This window comes from Choristoneura fumiferana, chromosome 29, assembly GCF_025370935.1.
Source record: "Choristoneura fumiferana chromosome 29, NRCan_CFum_1, whole genome shotgun sequence".
NCBI classification, from domain to species: domain Eukaryota; kingdom Metazoa; phylum Arthropoda; class Insecta; order Lepidoptera; family Tortricidae; genus Choristoneura; species Choristoneura fumiferana.
The window spans coordinates 8555673-8574526 of NC_133500.1; the positions used below are offsets into that span (position 1 = coordinate 8555673).

The 18854-nt window shown below is 37.7% G+C and overlaps 1 protein-coding gene across 4 annotated transcripts in view; it reads right to left on the reverse strand.

Moving 5' to 3' along the window:
- The window catches only part of LOC141444020 (nephrin-like), a 475083-nt gene extending 456470 nt beyond the window's left edge, over window positions 1-18613 (reverse strand). For all 4 annotated transcript variants that reach the window (XM_074109455.1, XM_074109456.1, XM_074109458.1 and 1 more), the window contains exon 1: window positions 18334-18613. The gene's annotated coding sequence lies outside the window, so the exon portion shown is untranslated. The remainder of the gene's footprint in view (window positions 1-18333) is intronic.
- Between the last annotated feature and the right edge of the window lie 241 nt (window positions 18614-18854).

Consider the following 18854-nt stretch of genomic DNA (forward strand, 5'->3'; position numbering starts at 1 on the left):
TTAGGGTTATGTAGCTGCAAAAAATCTGGTTCGAATTTTCATGACGGCTGTAGTTTTTTTTTATTTTGGTCAGGAAGTTTTAGACATATTCGCGATATTTTTTTCATGCTAAATTTACTGTTCCCTTTTGCCCTCTTGTTCTGAGAGGAGGCCTGTGCCCAGCAGTGGGACGTATATAGGCTGGGATGAATGAATGAATTAAATTTACTGTAAAATGCTTTTTATCCATTAAACAGTAATATATATTATATGTATTTTTTTACTTGTTTAGTAATAATTGCGTCTCTGCTTTTCCCAGGCAAAGAAAATAAAATAAAACAAGTTCATGCTAACGCAATACTTCATCAGACGTTTTTTTGTTTGAAATACATAAAAGCGGATTTAAACCCAAATCCCTTATTAAAGATAATTACCCGCACGAAGGGAAAAACCTTTTTCTATTCTATAAAATGGTAGCATACTAATTAAGTTTCCCAAAAGGTCATATTTGTTTCCAATTTTCTTTTCCTTAAAGATTGAATTAAATATTTTTAACCAGCTTTATGCCGTGGCTTCGGTTCCGTTAACTAATTTAAAAAAAGGCTAGCCTTTTACCCCCTGTAAATTTTGAGAAATCTTTTTTCAGTCTTTTTGTGATACCTAATACTAAGTACAGCACATATGTAAATGCAATTTTTCACTTTTTCGAGATGAATGCGAAAAATTTCTTTTTAGTCAATTTTTGAACGTTCTTCATTAACTAATCATCATCATCATTATCAGCCGGAAGACGGTCACTGCAGAACAAAGACCTCCTTAGTACGCCACAATGAACCACAACTCGTCACTTGCACCTACCGGTTTCCCGCACCTCTCAATAAGTAAGTCTCTCTTCAATAAGTAATTTTTGAAAAAAAAACGCAATTATTATTAAGAATTCAATTTCAAGTCTTTAGCAAGTAGTTTAAGCTTTTCGTTGTGATAGTTAACTGAAAAATGATTTTACTTAAAACTCATTTCACTCTGCGGTGGTTAGTCATTAATGAACAAAATTTTATTTTTTAACTTTCACCAAAAAAATATTAATGAAAGCCTTATTAGACGTTATCCACAGTTTTAATCAGGCGGACTTATTAACATAGGGAATGTATTTGTTACGGTTAATATATTCAGTGATTAGACAGTAGGCTTGTACACCACGACGCAACAAGGACACGGGCATGGGACGGCTTTATGCAATAAATGTCTAATATATTTCTAAATATAATTCATTTGTGTGAATGTCTTATATGTAATCATCAGATCAGCATCATATCAGCCTGCATCCACCGTGAACCCGCAGCTTTAACCAGGTCATCCGTTTATCTCGTTGGTGGACGTCCGACGCTAAGCTTGCTTATTCGCGGTCTACATTCGAGAAATTTTCGTCCCCAACGGCAATTTGTTTTCCGTGCTATATGGCTTGCACATTGTCACTTCTACGAGCTAATTCGCTTGGCTGTGCCGGGGGGTAATCTGTGCCCTCGTTCTTTAACCGCGTTCTTATTTCTGATTCGATCCCGAAGAGAAACCCCAAGCATAGCTCTCTCTACAGCTCACCCAGCAACTCTGAGCCTATTTATAAGGCCTATAGTGAAGCACCACGTCTCGTATCTAGTTATATGACAAATAAAAGTTTGTAAAAATGAATGCTTGTTCTAGCACACAGCCATCCCAGCCAGGGCGATAGTAAATGTTATCAAATGAGACATTCACACGCAAATCGAACATTCTATAGCAAATGACCCCATCGTGCTTAATTTGCCGACGGTTCCCCAAATTTATAGCCTGCTTATGCTAGTTACCGAGTTTCTATTAAAATTTCGTTATTTTCGGAGCTAAATTGAAAATTAACAAAATTGATTGTGTTAAGTATAGTTAATGATGATTTTCAACGGTGACAATGTTTTTGTTGTAGTCTAGAAATAATATACGAGTAGTTTATTAAACTAGACAGACATCCACAGTCTAGTTAAGTATTGCAAAACTTTTGCTTAATCTTTCGGTTGTATTCGGTATTTCAAATTAGCTACTTAACGGAGTTCTAGACCACTAGAATTATTTTCTTACTTTTACTTTTTAAGGCAGTCGAGTTTTTTGATCTTTTAAAGTTAGGAGCTGTTTCACCATCCATTGATTAGTGTTAACTGGCGGTTAGGTGTGATGCCGTCTCTATTTGTTTTGCTCGAATAGACGGAGACGGCATCACATTTAACCGTCGGTTAACGCTAATCAATGGATGGTGAAACAGCCCCTTAATATTTCATTTTATACTTTTTTATATTTCTGTAAAAATGGTGCATTACGAGTACAATCACAATACAAAATAAAAACATTCCTCCGCCATATTTTTCTTCGTAGACGCCATATTGAAATATTATATAGCCTATGTCACTCCGACAGTTATGACGAATCCAATCATCTCATATGTTAAAATCCATCCAGCCGTTTAGGCTGCAGCGAGCACCAAAGAAATGGACATACATACATACATACGCTCGAAAAACATAACCCTCCTATGGGTAAAAAAAGGAGATTCTTCCTTTTCCTAGAATGATCTTGGCAAAGTTAGGCTCGTTCGTTATTCAGTTCAACAAATCAAAAATGAACGAATAATCGATGTTCTGTTACAAGTGAATATGCCCAAGTGTATAGACATTTTTTTTTGTGATCACGTCGCGTTACGTGCCACAGATTTTTTTTTTATTCGACTGGATGGAAAACGAGCAAGTGGGTCTCCTGATGGCAAGAGATCACCACCGCCCATAAACATCTGCAACACCAGGGGTATTGCAGACGCGTTGCCAACCTAGAGGCCTAAGATGGGATACCTCACGTGCCAGTAGTTTCACCGGCTGCCTTACTCTCCACGCCGAGACACAACAGTGCAGTGCTGCTTCAAACCAGGATTAGCGAGCAAAATGGTGGTAGCAATCCGGGCGGACCTTGCACAAGGTCCTACCACCTGCAAAATTCCCCTGCAAATCTAGCCGTATTATATTAATTAATTGGTTTTAGTTCATTGATTTTTACTTAACTTACACGTGTTAACCCTATACGAGTTATCATTCAAAGCCCCTATTAATCAGAAACTCGAACTATTCTCATGGTAAAAGTTTAATCGATGGGTAATGAGTGGGTACGGTCGAATTCCTCCGTACCGCTAAATCAATTTTAATGAAAGGAAATATATCATTTGGCTATCGAGGTCGTGGAAATGTGAGTTTAAATACATATTACGATTAGGTACGACATAAAATACTTGTTTACGCTCGCGGCTTTGTCCCTGTGTTAAATTCTCGTGGAAATTTCCAAAATTTCGTCTTTATCCTCGTCTACATTACTGAGAAGAAAGAAAGAAAGAAAGGTTTATTTTGGCTCCAAAAGTACCACCTAAAACTAAGACTAGAACTAGCACTAAAACTATGTTACTTGGTGACACGGCAGGATACCAAAAAGGGTCTCCACTCAGCATGTGTTGCCGCACATTATGTGCAGGAACCTTTATTATAAACTTTTACATCTGGGAGGCTATCCACAAATGATGTCTCACCAGTTTTGATTATTTTAGCCTCCTTGACTCCTAATACACTTAAAGCAATTTCTAAATGTTCGGTTTAAATAAGGTTTTAATTTTAAAATGTATTTATAGTTTTGTCCGCGAGTGCGACTTCGGCGGCCGAGAATTCGTTTATCGCTATCCCTTGGGAATTTCCAAGATAAAAACTATCTTATGTCCTTCCCGGAGTCTCAATCTATCTGCATACCGAATTTCATAGACCTATACTTGGGTCACAATTACAAGGAATTATGGCTTACTTTGTATTGTTGATGTCTTAACACGATTTATAAATCGTGTTAATATGGGAAATATATTTCTTAATGTTAATGTTAAAATGGCAAATATCAACAATACAAAGTTAGAGTTTACAAAGAAAAGCGTGGTCCTAAAAATAGCTAAATATATAGCTATGCGAGGGATAGTCAGGGTAGTGGTCGTACAAGGAAACCTGGATATTAGGACAGTTGAAGAATATGTGGTCCGGTGTACCCTACTCGGTGTACTCACACAGCGAATGGTCAAGCACGTGGATCTTTGCCAAAAAGGAAGGAGTGCAAGCATGGCCGAGACGTAATCAAGATAATCGTGCATGTTTGCTGACTGCCCGATGTTAAAAAAACCACGGCTTGGTCGGCAGGTTTGGTTGACTATCTCCGTAGAGTTTACATGTCGCCAGTTCACCTAGTGGGATAGCCAACGCCTGATCTTCCGGTTCGTGGTCGCCACTCAAGGACGTTTCTCCCACAACGGTTATCTGTTCTTCAAGCGCTGTGCCCCCCCCCCCACTGCCACTTCAACTTGCATATTTTCTAGCTATGTCAATAACTAGTTTTTCGACGAACATACAAAAATACAAATCGTATCAGTGGTTTAAACGTGAATAGGTAAAAAACCGACAGACAGACAGTTAATTTCACATTTTTAATATTAGTACGGATAAGTATTGAGTAAGCTTAATTTACTTTAGGTAAATAAAAAACTTCAATTTTAAAACGAAATTTAAAAAAAGACATGACACAGAACATTAGCAATATCGTACTATCCCATCCCATCCCACTAATATTATATGTAAACGCGAAAGTTTGTATGGATGGATGTTTGTTTGGATGTATGTTCGTTACTCTTGCACGCAAAAACTACTTCTTCTTCTTCTCTTTTAAAATATGGCTTTTCTGTCCTAATTAATAGGACAATTTCGCCAGTGTCAAGGTAAACTCTCTTTGAGAGGGACGTTGTACGGTGATTGTAGTTTTTGCAACTTGATAGTAAAATTCCAGAAACCACGTGGAGACAACTTGCGCATTAAAAAATGCCAGACACGAGAGCAATATAGAATTTTGTGATCACTGTTCACTGTTAAGGTTAATCGCCGAATAAAACACTATTAAAATTATACTTCAACTAGCCAAAGAATCAGAAATAGCAAAATTAGATATTGTCTACATCCGCCATGTTCATATGCTACAAATCGAATTCTACTGGACGGATTTGAATGAAATTTGGCATACAGGTAATATATAGCCTGGATTAACATCTAGGCTACTTTTTATCCCGATATTCCCACGGGATAGAGATAAAATCTCAAAATAACAACCGCTTATTTTAGAATCAAGAAATTTTGTACAGTTGTTCTTAACACAACCTCAATGAAGATCACGATATAAATTTTGTGATTTCTCAGGGGATTTTTTAAAAATCCCGTAATTTCAATTGTAACTACCAGAACGAGTAGGTAGTTTACGCGTGCGAAGCCGAGGGTAAACTCCTAGTATTTAATAAATCAATTTAACCGTATCCAAAGCAAAATAAACTATGATAAAGGTAAACCTTGCGCATTCAATTCTAACATTACTAATAACTTCCTCACATTACAAGCAAAAATTTACAATCACATCATAATCCTTGATACTCTTATAATAAAAACTTTACGATCTACGTATTTTATAAAAAGCTTAACTATGGTGTAAAAGCGCGAGCTTGCCGGCTTATAAAAGAATTTTACACCTCTATAAAGTCACATGCCAGTGTTTACAAAGCCGTACTAAACACATACATTTATCTTTAATCTACCCGGGTTTCCTGTCAAATGACATGAGGGAGGCTACTCTCAAATTCGAAGCTCGTATCATGTTGTCCGGGCTTTTTTATAGACAAATTTATACTCTACAATTTCGTAATGTTATAGTTAAAACATCATTGAAGTGCATATTCGCTTCTTTAATTTGATAGTGACACAACTCAAAATTCTCGGGCAGTACCAAGGCAGTACATTTTGAAATATGTCACTATTGAATCAAAGTTAAATTTTAACGCTCCCTTTATTTTGGATTGTGTCACTATCAAATATATCCATTTTAGTAACACTAAAATGTACGCTAACTAACCTTGGCTTACCGGTGATACTACTTTATTATGTTACATAGAGATCTCAGACAGATTTCACTAAGAGGAAATGCAAGCTATAATACGCGAAGGCAGCTATCAATTTTGATGCTGGCAATCGGGTTGGCAGCGATTGTATTGCTTGCATTTCACCGTTGTGTACATTTTCATAATAATATACAAGATATGGGAAATTCAGGAGCTAAAAAATACCGTGTTCAATAGAGCTTGACTAATCTAAAATGACGCGCCCTACCACTACATCTACGCACATGAGCATATTTAAAATACGGGCGGCATACAAATTCAAATTCAAAAAATCTTTATTGCCACCAAAAAAAGTAAAACTGAAAATAATAAAAAAAAATGTAAATTGAAAAAAAAAAAAAATTATGCTGTGTGACAATGGGTCCCGGTTTCAGCATGTGCTGGACATCGAGGAGGATAAATGTAATTGTTATTGGTCATTTATTTCCCCGTCAGATTCAGGCAGTTACTGTAAGATTTGCTGTCTAACTAACTAAAAATGTGATTTAGTTAAGGGACGTGTCAGTTTAACTTAGATAACCTCTGCCCTCGTGTTAAAATAGTCTATTTATTTTAGGGAACATTCTAGCGAGCGTTCTCAGCGAGCATTCTAGCGAGCATTCTCAACGAGCATTCTAGCGAGCGTTCTCAACGAGCATTCTAGCGAGCGTTCTCAGCGAGCATTCTAGCGAGCGTTCTCAACGAGCATTCTAGCGAGCGTTCTCAACGAGCATTCTAGCGAGCATTCTCAACGAGCATTCTAGCGAGCGTTCTCAGCGAGCATTCTAGCGAGCATTCTCAACGAGCATTCTAGCGAGCGTTCTCAGCGAGCATTCTAGCGAGCATTCTCAACGAGCATTCTAGCGAGCGTTCTCAGCGAGCATTCTAGCGAGCATTCTCAACGAGCGTTCTCAACGAGCATTCTAGCGAGCGTTCTCAGCGAGCATTCTAGCGAGCGTTCTCAACGAGCATTCTAGCGAGCGTTCTCAGCGAGCATTCTAGCGAGCATTCTCAACGAGCATTCTAGCGAGCATTCTCAACGAGCATTCTAGCGAGCGTTCTCAACGAGCATTCTAGCGAGCGTTCTCAACGAGCATTCTAGCGAGCGTTCTCAGCGAGCATTCAAGTGAAACAAAATTTGCTTTCACCTTTTTTGCCGAGCATGTCCGACATCATTTTGAATGATAGAGTTTTTGACGAGCAATTACTAAAACATTCCCTAGAACAAACTACCTGGGACAGTGTTTCCGGAGCGGTACAGCTTAGAGTTCTTTAAAAACGAGCCCATCAGTTTCAAAGGGCAACGCACCTGTGATACATCTCGTGTTGGCAGGTGTCTATGGGAGGCGGTGATGGCTTCCCATCGGGTGACTCGCATGCTGGTTTGCCATGTATTATATATAAAAAAACTAAAGCTTTAATAGTTATGAAATGATACAGCAAGGGATTAAATGAATGCAATAAATGAGCTGGAAGTGCGCTTTTAAACAATTCTTTATATCAATACGACTCGGGATTAGTTGACATAAAGCTGTTTGTGCATTTGACACCACCTGCTTCCTCATATTACTGATAACACGAAACGAGACTATATTGACATTGACCTCGGATACGTCTTATCACCATCCTGTATACTGGAAAAGATACTAACAGCAATATAAGAACTAAAATAATTTCTTGCTCACCCGTGACCTTATGATAGCTAAATTTATGCAAGATATGATATGGTATGACAAATACGAATGTTTGTTCTCGGGTCTTGGGTGTTTAATATTAGTAGATTATTGTCGTGGCCTGGAAGTAGGCAATTGCTGGCTGAGTATGAGTATTAAACGGACGAGCTTGCGAGTCCGTTTAACTAATACGAAGCCAGCAATTGCTATTCCAGCCGAGACTAATATAAAGCTTTTCTCAAAAATGGTGAATAATTCTGAAATAGAATAAACTTTTTCTCAAAATATATTATAAAATTTAACTTTATTCCAATGTTTTTCTTATGCTTTCCCGTCTTTTTTCATTAAAAATAAACTGCAGGTGTATTTTTCCACCGAAAACACCACAAGCTATTTCAGACCCAATAGAAAAAGTCCGGAGTTCCAACAAAATATCTGATACCGGCCATTAGACTTGGCTGTACGACTTGTGCCAACATTTCCATAGCCTTTTTAACTTTAAAAAAAAATGTGACTGATTGCAGGCGCGCTAATTCATTATTGTCGAGCTAGCGCGCCTGCAATCTTTTTAACTTTTTAATTTTTCGCTGACCATAAACTATGCACTTCACCTTCTGATATGTAAAGAATAATGTCAACTTTTACGGACATTTTTGAGAAAATATATTTAAGCATATATCTATCTATATAATTATATTTATCTGTTGCTTAGTACCCATAACATGCTAAGCTTACTTTGGGACTAGGTCAATTGGTGTGAATTGTTCCGTGTTATTTATATTTTTATTATTTAGTTTAGTTTATTTATTCATTCAATACATCATTACATTATAATTTACATAAATGTTATTTATTTATATGCGTGATCATACAGTTTCTCCACCTCCACACTGTAAGAACACACACAAATCTCACAAACATCTATCACCACCACCACAATACACTGATGACAAATTATTTAGCAATATCAGAATCATTTATTTTTAGGGTTACCTTAAAAGGAAGAAACGGAACCTTCATAGGATCGTACATAATATTTTTTAATTCTGCATAATACGGTGCTATCCTGATACACTCCAATGATATCACCACCATAAAAGTCCATGATACAACTGTAGTCTTTATTGTTATTACCGTAAAAGTTTTAATGGACTGTACTTTATTATCAGCTCGAGGATTCAAATAACAGCTTTAAAAGAATACAATAAAGCTGCATTTTCTTCGTAAGTTTATAAGCGATATTACCGATAATATTATCTTAGCCAGGATACGTATTTTGCTATTAATACAAGGTTTAGCCTGCGTTTCCACCATGTGCGAGGCGAGGCATAAATAAATTAATAAATATCATGGGACACTTGACACCAGAGTTAATTGCAAAAAAATTGTACATAGTTAAGGGCTTTAGTTAAGAAAACTTAATTGATTCCTTTGTGTTACGAAAGTTACCCGTATACTTTGTACAGTCAAGGGCAAAGATGTCGACACGGTCAAAGTTACAAAAATATGTATACACGACTTTATGCACTTAACATTAAGGCCGTGTATACATATTTTTGCGACTTTGGCCGTGTCGATATCTTTGCCCTTGACTGTATGACTAACTTTCGTAACACAAAGAAATCAATTCATCATCATCATCATCCCAGCCTATACACGTCCCACTGCTGGGCACAGGCCTCCTCTCAGAACAAGAGGGCTTGGGCTATAGTTCCCACGCGGGCCCAGTGCGGATTGGGAACTTCACAACCATTGAATTGCTTCGCAGGTTTGTGCAGGTTTCCTCACGATGTTTTCCTTCACCGCAAAGCTCGTGGTAAATTTCAAATGTAAAGAAATGAATTAATTTTTCTTAACTATGTCCAATTTTTTGCAATTCACCCACCAAAGAGGGCCTATCGCGTAAAGATTCCCCGCTAGAGGCGCTAGGGTTGCGAGAGGTCTCTTTGGTCTTGTTGGATTTGGTTTATTCATAATAAGAATAATTTTGTGATTTTGTATGTTGATTTTGTCCTACACGATGGCCTGGAAATAAATCCTGAAATATTTACAGTTTGAGTTTGCGATATTAATTAAATGCGTTATTTGAAGTTAATGCTGTAAATAAGAGTAGTTTTTAAGAAAATAGTACAGATAAATTCAATAAATATTGGGTAGAACGGAACAGTTGGAGTGGTCGAGGTCAAGACCCTATACCGGTACATTACTTAGGTGATATTTTTATTACACGACCACGTTTCTATTCGCCACATCGCTCGAAGAACAGATAACCGTTGGGGGAGAAAAGTCCTCGAGTGGCGACCACGAACCGGAAGACGAAGCGTTGGCAGGCCTCCCTGCGAGAGGTCTCTTTGGTCTTTTTGGATTTGGTTTATTCATAATTAGAATAATTTTGTGATTTTGTATGTTGATTTTGTCCTACACGATGGCCCGGAAATAAATCCTGAAATATTTACAGTTTGAGTTTGCGATATTAATTAAATGCGTTATTTGAAGTTAATGCTGTAAATAAGAGTAGTTTCTAAGAAAATAGTACAGATAAATTCAATAAATATTGGGTAGAACGGAACAGTTGGAGTGGTCGACGTCAAGACCCTATACCGGTATATTACTTAGGTGATATTTTTATTACACGACCACGTTTCTATTCGCCACATCGCTCGAAGAACAGATAACCGTTGGGGGAGAAAAGTCCTCGAGTGGCGACCACGAACCGGAAGACGAAGCGTTGGCAGGCCTCCCACCAGGTGGACTGACGACATCGTGAGAGTAGCGGGAAACCGGTGGATGCAAGTGGCAAGTTGTCGTTCATTGTGGCGTTCTAAGGGGGAGGCCTTTGTCCAGCAGTGGACGTCTTCGGGCTGATGATGATGATGATGATGATGACGTTTCTATTGCAAGGGAGGGTAATTATCATCTTTAAACGCTTTATTATAAATTTATAATTGTGAAAGTTTGTATGGATATGTGTTTATGTACGGATGTTTGTTACTCTTTCATGCAAAAATTACTAAATAGAATGTAATAAAACTTTCCAATAATATAGATCACACATCAGAATGACACAGACTACTTTTATCTCGATATTCCAGCGGGATCGGGATAAAGTCTAAATTTCCACCGCTGGGTACATTTATTTTAAATGTAATTTCGGGAATTGTCATGGGAATTAATTAAAACCGGGAATTCCCAATTCGACTGTCAGATCCAATGGTTTACGTAAGCGATGCCCGGGTAGATAATATGTTCAAAATACATATTTTAATATTTTTAACAAAATACCTACATCAGACAAGTTTAAAAGCCGCAGATTGCTCCTTAAATCCTTTTCAAACCTTATCAACCCTAAACCCTTTTTATCCATACCTACCCTTTTTATACCTACCCTTTTTAAACAAAGGTGTGGACAAGACCTTAACTTTGTAAAAACGAAGCGGTCCCGCAAAGATTTGAAACAGGATCGCTTGAAGATGCAGGAAAACAGAGAGTTCAAGCGACATTTTTTTTCTGTATTCGTCTCGACCTATATACGAATACGTCTCACTGCTGGGCTAAGGCCTCCTCTCAGAACATTCACATACACCATAACATTTTTTTGCCGGTGTGTGCTGGTTTCCTCACGATGTTTCCCTTCACCGTAAAGCTCGTGGCGAATTTCATATGTAATTTCGCACATGAATTTCTAAAACTCAGAGGTGCGAGCCATAGTTTGAACCCACGATCCTCTGCTAAAGACGCGATAGGTCACACCACCAGGCCACCACGGCTACCTTAAAAGCACAAACAAGCACATTCAGAATGATGCTGCGGCAAGCCGCATCGCTGCTTTTCAATGCTTACATTTTTTTATTCTCAGTCGACGGTCCTCCCTTTCATATTTACATCTTTAGCCGGCCATGTTTCACAGCGCGCCTGTTTTCCGAGATAAAGGCAGTAGGATCCCTCCAATTGATTTTATACCTATTAAAAATAACAAATGTTTCTTTTGTAGGCGCCACAAATGTCTCTTACTTTATCCGGGCACAGAAAAAAAAACCTAACAATCAAAGCGTTTATTCTGCAAGTAGGGTATTGTAAAGGTTGCCTGGAAGAGATCGCTCTGAAAGAATAAGACCTGTGTTTTCTATATTGTTTACTATGTATTGGTGTTCAATACCATTGTATATTACACGTTTTTTTATGCTACCAGTGCTTTCGGAAAGACCATCGTTTCCAAGAAGAAAGCGCCGCAAGAAACTTGCAGAAAGTATTTTTTCCTAAACAAAATATATAATTTACTATTATTTTGAATATTAAAGCTAGAGGAACTCTATCTAGCCCAGAGATATTGACAGTTTAAAGTCAATCTATTTTTTGGTTACGAAAATAACCGTTAATTATTATTTGAACTAGCCTTCACCCGGTGCTTTACTCGCGTTAGATTGGAATTAAAACTCCGGGATCTTTTAAAAGTTAATATAACATGGTAAGTTGATAACAACGTATAACACTTGTTACAATTTGTTATACGATGTTATTAAAACAAATGTTTTTTTTCATTACTTAAGTTCTGTAAATAGGCTCTGTAAGTAAAAAGCTTGAAATCCGTGTTGTAAATTCGATTTACATCTTTAGGGATGTAAGTAAATTTAAAAATCGAATGGTGCTCTTGTAATGCTTAATAATCGTACAAACCTCCATGCTGGCATAATGCTGCTGGCCAGTCCTGGCTGAATGTGCCAAACCCAAAGAGGGCGAGGCCATTAAAAAATAGAAAACTCTCTGTTACAAATTGCGTATACATTTATAACGGTATTTCAAAGGGTATTTCTTTATTTCCCCGCATTTGTGATGAAATGTAGTGTTCAACTCGAGTGTAAATCATCAATTACAATTACAACCTTGTTTATCAATCTACTAATAACGTTATATTTAGAACATTTATAACAGCCAATGTGGGAGCACCACACGACGAGTACTTATACTTATAAGCTCATTCTTGGTAGCGAGCGAGTGAATTCAGAGACTCCTAGTGTTATTTGAAACGCATAGTTCCGTGAACCGCCCACCTATTTCACTATTGGAACCTAATTGAAACATCAACTATTCTACCAAAGAACGCTTCATTAGCAGGCCTCAGTTCTAAAGGTCGTTACTACAAATTTATCAAATGTAGGCATAAACACTTTTGAGTAAGGTTTAGTTTTGAAATTGATAATTTAAATAAATAATTCAAATCGCGTGTGCGGTGCATTGTTAGCATTCGCTTTGTTTGAACTTTGCGTTTGCATGAAAGTTTAGAATTATAGCTTAAAAAGTTATATTGTTGAGCTGCTTAGGCCAAGCGCGAGTCTGTCTCGTAATTAGGGGTTCCGTCTCACGACAGTGGAACTATAGTATTTTTTTATACAAAATCAGTAACACACGTACGCTGAAATTTTGAAATCTCTACTTTTTGGTGGCCGTGGCACCGTAAAGACTCGATTGCCACCAAGATCCTGAGATTATTTGTGCCCAGGCCCCCGTTTTAAGTAGCTGACAGTTAAATACTCTAAAAAATATATATGTTTAAGAAATAAAATACCCGATTGCCTTCAAAACTAAAAGGAAAAGTCACCCGTCTATCATTAGTGGACGTCCTACGCTGCGCTTGCTGATCCGCAGTCTGCAAGTCTTTATTCTTTAAATTTACGGCTTTTAAAAACGGAACCCTAAAAATATAGTAAAAAACTTTTTAACGGCAAACCGAATCCTATTGTCACCAAGCAGATTTGTTAAAATCTTTAATGGGCGAAACAATCAACAAAAGGAAATGAAATATGGAGGTCGCGGGACCATTTAATTGTTTATTGGGTGCAAATCGAAAATTAACTTTTGGCTTTCGGCTTTGCGGATTCGGCATGGATTTTTGAGAGGTATTTTAGGCGAAAAATATTTTTATACTAAAATGATTAGATTTTTTATCTAATGATGGCAAAGTTACCTGAGTATATAATGGTTTCTGGAGATCACGTTGATTAGCAAGCAGATAAGACAAAAAGCTTAGGTCATTTGTTGGTAAGCAATTTTTAACCCCGACACAAAAAGAGAGGTGTTATAAGTTTGACCGCTGTGTGTCTGTCTGTGGCACCGTAGCTCTTAAACCGGTGGACAAATTTGAATGCGGTTTTTTTTTTTTTTAAATAAATAAATTTTCCAACATTTTGTTGGTTAGGTTAGTTAAAAAATATACAATGTCCGTGTTGAGAATTAATATCCGTACTGAGTCTGATGTTAGTCTAAAACAAAAAAAAACATTTCTTGAGCGCCACCTGATGTCAAATGGAAAACTGCCGTGTCTCTGGCCACAAAAGCACTTCGAAATTAAAAAATACGATGACATTTAAAGCGGCAAGAAACTGTCGCCTTTTAAGTGACCAACGAGATTATTTCCTTGGTATTGCGGGGAAATTATTTTTTTCCTTCGAGAAGGAACTGCTGCCGCAGTTCCGTTTTATTTTTAGCCCCCGACGCAAAAAGAGGGGTGTTATAAGTTTTACCATTTTTTTATTTGAAAGCAGGTTTTCTAGCGATGGTTCTTAGATATGTTTTATCAAAATCGGTTCAGCCGTTTTTGAGATATTGAACTTTGAAGTGACAATGTCGGGGGTTTCCAACTTTTTTTTGGTTATTGCTAAAATGCGCTTTCAAAGCACTAGACAGTTTAAGGTAAGGCAGTTGTCTCACGATTGGCTATCGACTATTTTCTCGCTCAAGAAACGAACAAAAGATATAAGTTCCTGTGTGAGTAAAAGAGACATATATATTAATAGTTGATCGCTGGCGGTTCACACTGCCGGCGAGAACTCGCTTTACATCTTTTGTCGCAGCGACAAGAGCTATAAAACTCGCTGAGCTATAAAACTAGCTCAGCGATACTCGCTCAGCGCTGTTAGCTTGGCGGCCGCCCGGCTCGAGCGAGTGGAGCGAGTAATCGCCCGTCGTGCTCGAACACTAGCTTTTCACTGCTCGCCCACTCGTTTCTAGTTATCGTCTTCGTATCGGGTTTGTTCCATTTTATAGAAATGTGCGATCCGTACAGTGCGGATCAGTGGACTCACTTGTATGACTCTCTATACTGAGAATAATACAATCCGTTTGATGCGATACATCCGAAGCGTACGATGCGAATCAGTGGACGCTTACCTTTAGCCATGTTTATACGTATAGCAGACAGTTAGCTTCTATATTTTCCTAGATTTAACCTGCAGCGTCGTTTGATGTCATGGACAAAAGCAAAAAATATGATTCGGTTTAGGTTTTGGCCGAAATAAAAACAAACTGAAATTCGTTTTCGGACCTATTTCAAATACTACCCTAGTTGTGGCGACACTACAATGTATCATCATCATCATTATATGCGCATGCGCTGACGACCGGATGGCCAAATGGTTAGAGAACCTGACTACGAAGCTTGAGGTTCCGGGTTCGATTCCCGGCCGGGGCAGATATTTGTATGAATAATACGAATGTTTGTTCTCGGGTCTTGGATGTTCAATATGTATCTAAGTAAGTATTTATCTATGTAAGTATGTTTATCAGTTGGCTACTAGTATCCGTAGTATAAGCTTTGCTTCATGGTTCGAGGATATATATCAATGGATTTATATCATGACATATATCCGATATATATGAAATGTTTTTTTAGGATATACCTACTTATATCAATACAAAAATTGGTTTAAAAATTATATATTATTAAGTAACTTTTGGCTACTTTTTGGCCTTTGTTACTGTATTTATACTTCCCAAATGTAGATGGCGTTGGTGTAGTTAAAAGATACCTCCTAATAGCAAGTTCTAAGTAATCCATTAATGGCAACACTTCTGCCGGCGTTAATGGCGACAGTCGTGTCAGAAAAATTTCGTTACGAAAGAGTAAGTTTTTGTTGTGTTTATTCTATTATTTTTTTCAAAGAAAGTAATTGATAAAGTACAGAAACAATAAAACTTAATTTATTTTACAAATAATAATATGGCTTTCATACCAAATGGATATACATCAAACTTTTAATATATATCGGATATTTATAATAAACATCGGATATTTTCGAAACCTGCTTTGCTTAGTTTGGGACTAGGTCAATTGGTGTGTGTCCCATGATATTTATTTATTTAATTATAACGTCCCACAGCTGGGCACAGGTGTCTCAGAATAAGTGGGCTTGGACCCAAGTTCCCACGCGGGCCCAGTGCAGATTGGGAATTTCACACACACCATTGAATTACTTCGCAAGTCGTGCGGGTTTTCCTTCACCGTAAAGCTCGTGTCATTTTACAAGCTTTCACCTTTCCCGTTGTCTGTCTGTCTGTAATCAAATCTTGCAAGTTAAATTCGACCAACTTCCAGTTGGATTAACTTGAAATTTGGTACACCTATGTAATTTGCGTGACAATACAATAATCTGGTAGTGGCATCCTGGTAGTCAAGCTAGGATCGTCTCCACAGGACGGAACTCTTCAACGGTTAATGGCATCGACTTGAAATTTGGTATGTATAGGTGTAATGTAATGTAGTTTGGGTAACAATAAAAGTACAGTCAACAAAAAGTACAGTCAGCAAAGAAAAGCTTGTATTCAAAATGAAATTTTTACCACACTTATTTCTGACTCCATTTGTCCATTATGTATGGAAGTATGTTTTGTCTGTATCTAGGAGTGTCAACTTAGTATGTTCAATGTCATACCTAGTGACAAGGAGAGAAAAATATACGTCAAGAAAACGCGAGTTCCACAAGCGTTTAAGAAGGGGCTGCTTGGCACTGTCTATGTTAGAAAAGTCTGTAATTAATGGACTGCATTTACGACCTCTCGAAGAACAGATAACCGTCGGAGGAAGGTCGAGTGCAGGGATGTCAGACGTATACCAACGTTATACCAACTTCTTGGTACACACCAGTTTTTAGTGTTACGTATCATGTACCAAGACTACTCGGTCCTTGTATGCAAAAATACCAAGATTGGCCGTTGACCTCCTTTTCTATGGTTTGCTTGAGCGAACGAAGCCTCGTTTCCGTTAAAAATCTACGTCATGAATTATTTATTTTTCTCAATGTATTTATTTTACATTTTTACATCCGAAATGCCATATAATATAAAAAAAAATAAAGTGGGTGCGTTCGATAATTACTGCCCCTATTAACGGTACTCGAAATTGTTGTTTTAATTTCACTAGGATGCAATTCGACACAGTTTATATGTTGACTGTACATACTTTAACTGGACTTTATTTACTTAACATTAAGGCCGTGTATACATATTTTTGCAACTTTGGCCGTGTCGATATCTTTGCCCTCGACTGTACCTATCAGTGTTGGCAGCGTTGCAGCGGAGCACAGGTGTACCAGTTTTTCGTTTTCTCTGAACCAAACCAGAATATCTGAGTGGCCGTCTGACATCCCCGGTCGAGCGAGTGGCGGCCTCCCACTAGGTGGATTGACATCGTGAGAGTCGTGGTTTCGGGCAAACTGTGCAAGTGGCGAGTTGTCGTTCATTACCTACGTTCTAAAGGTACTGTTAAAGTGACGCATATGTCAGTTGACTTCGTTTGATTAAAAATACGACTAGGTTAAAGCTGTATATAGATATATCTCTCTAGCTAGGCAGATGTTATGATAAGAAGATGGCTTTTAATGGGATGTCAGATTAGATATTTTAATATTATTTCCTTATATTAGTAAGCTTCCTTTACGAAATCCCAGATTTACTTTACTGTTGGCACTATATAGTATTTTATTAAAATAAATATTTACTTGACTAATATATAAAAAAAAAAAAACTAAAATTACAAAGTAAAAATGTCTTGGCACTATTATACTGGGGTGGGCACGGCCAACCCGGCCTCTATATACGCCTATGCCTAGAGGAAGGGCTACGGATTAGCCCGAAACATGTCGAACTAAACTCGATAATTACATTTCATTTAATTTGAGGGAGTCTCATGGTAGTTTCAGGTAGACTTATTTTAACTTTTTTGTACCCTATTTTGGTATCCCAATGCTTGGCAAAAGCCTCGCTTTCTTTGCCTGTCTCTACATTTAAATAAATCTATCAAAAAACACAGGTAATATTTGTACGTGTTGTAACTAGGTACTAGGTTTATTATCTAGGATGCCTAACAAGCTCGCAATTACCCTGGATTATGGAATCATTACAAACATTTAATAACAAAAACGAAAGATCAAAATTTACCAGGTATAAATAAATAAATATCAAGTCCCAAAGTAAGCTTAGCAAAGCTTGTGTTATGGATAGGTACTAAGCAACGGATAAATATAATTATATAGATAGATACATACATACTTAAATACATATTAAACACCCAAGACCCGAGAACAAACATTCGTATTTTTCATACAAATATCTGCCCCCACACGGGAATCGAACCCGGGACCTCAAGCTTCGTAGTCAGGTTCTCTAACCACTAGGCCATCTGGTCGTCTACACGTGGTGGTAGGTATGAAATTGAATATTTATACCTTTGCCTTTTATTAGTTCTTATAATCTATTCTAGTTATTTAATCTTAGGCGCAACTTACTACGGTCGGTGCTTCAAACGTATCGTGCTAACTAACAACCTAGACTCTTGCATTTGCGTATAAATAGTCAGATAGAAAACAAGGTTCACTACAATTATAGCTATTCCCAACCAACCTGTTATAGCTCCCGACAATTCCAACAAATCGTTCGCGTTACACTAAACACAGCACAACACTGATAAATCCAAACACAATTTGGTAACAACAAATCTTCACGATCACACACAGATTCTCAATAAAATTCAATTTTATTTACACGTAAACACGTTTTACAAAACACTGAAATCCATGTTTAGACGGTATCGTAAAAGTCCGTGTCTGCTACGCATCAAGGTGGCTTTACGAGCGTAATCGAGATTAAATACAACACAGTACGCGACACGTCCAATCACCACAAGCTCTAAAGCTCGACTGGCGCGGCGTGGCGAGCGAACAGCGAACGGAACGGATCCACGGAGACGACGGCTGACTTCGCGCCGCGCAGCGTTGCGTTTGTAAAACGCCATCTTCGTATCCGATATTCGAATTTTGAATTCAACTAGAGTTGCTCCCAACCAATTTAATCAGCAAAGCTACGACAAAAGCGTGTCAGTTTTATCGATTTGCGTGTGTTGTGTAATTGTATGAAACCCACCC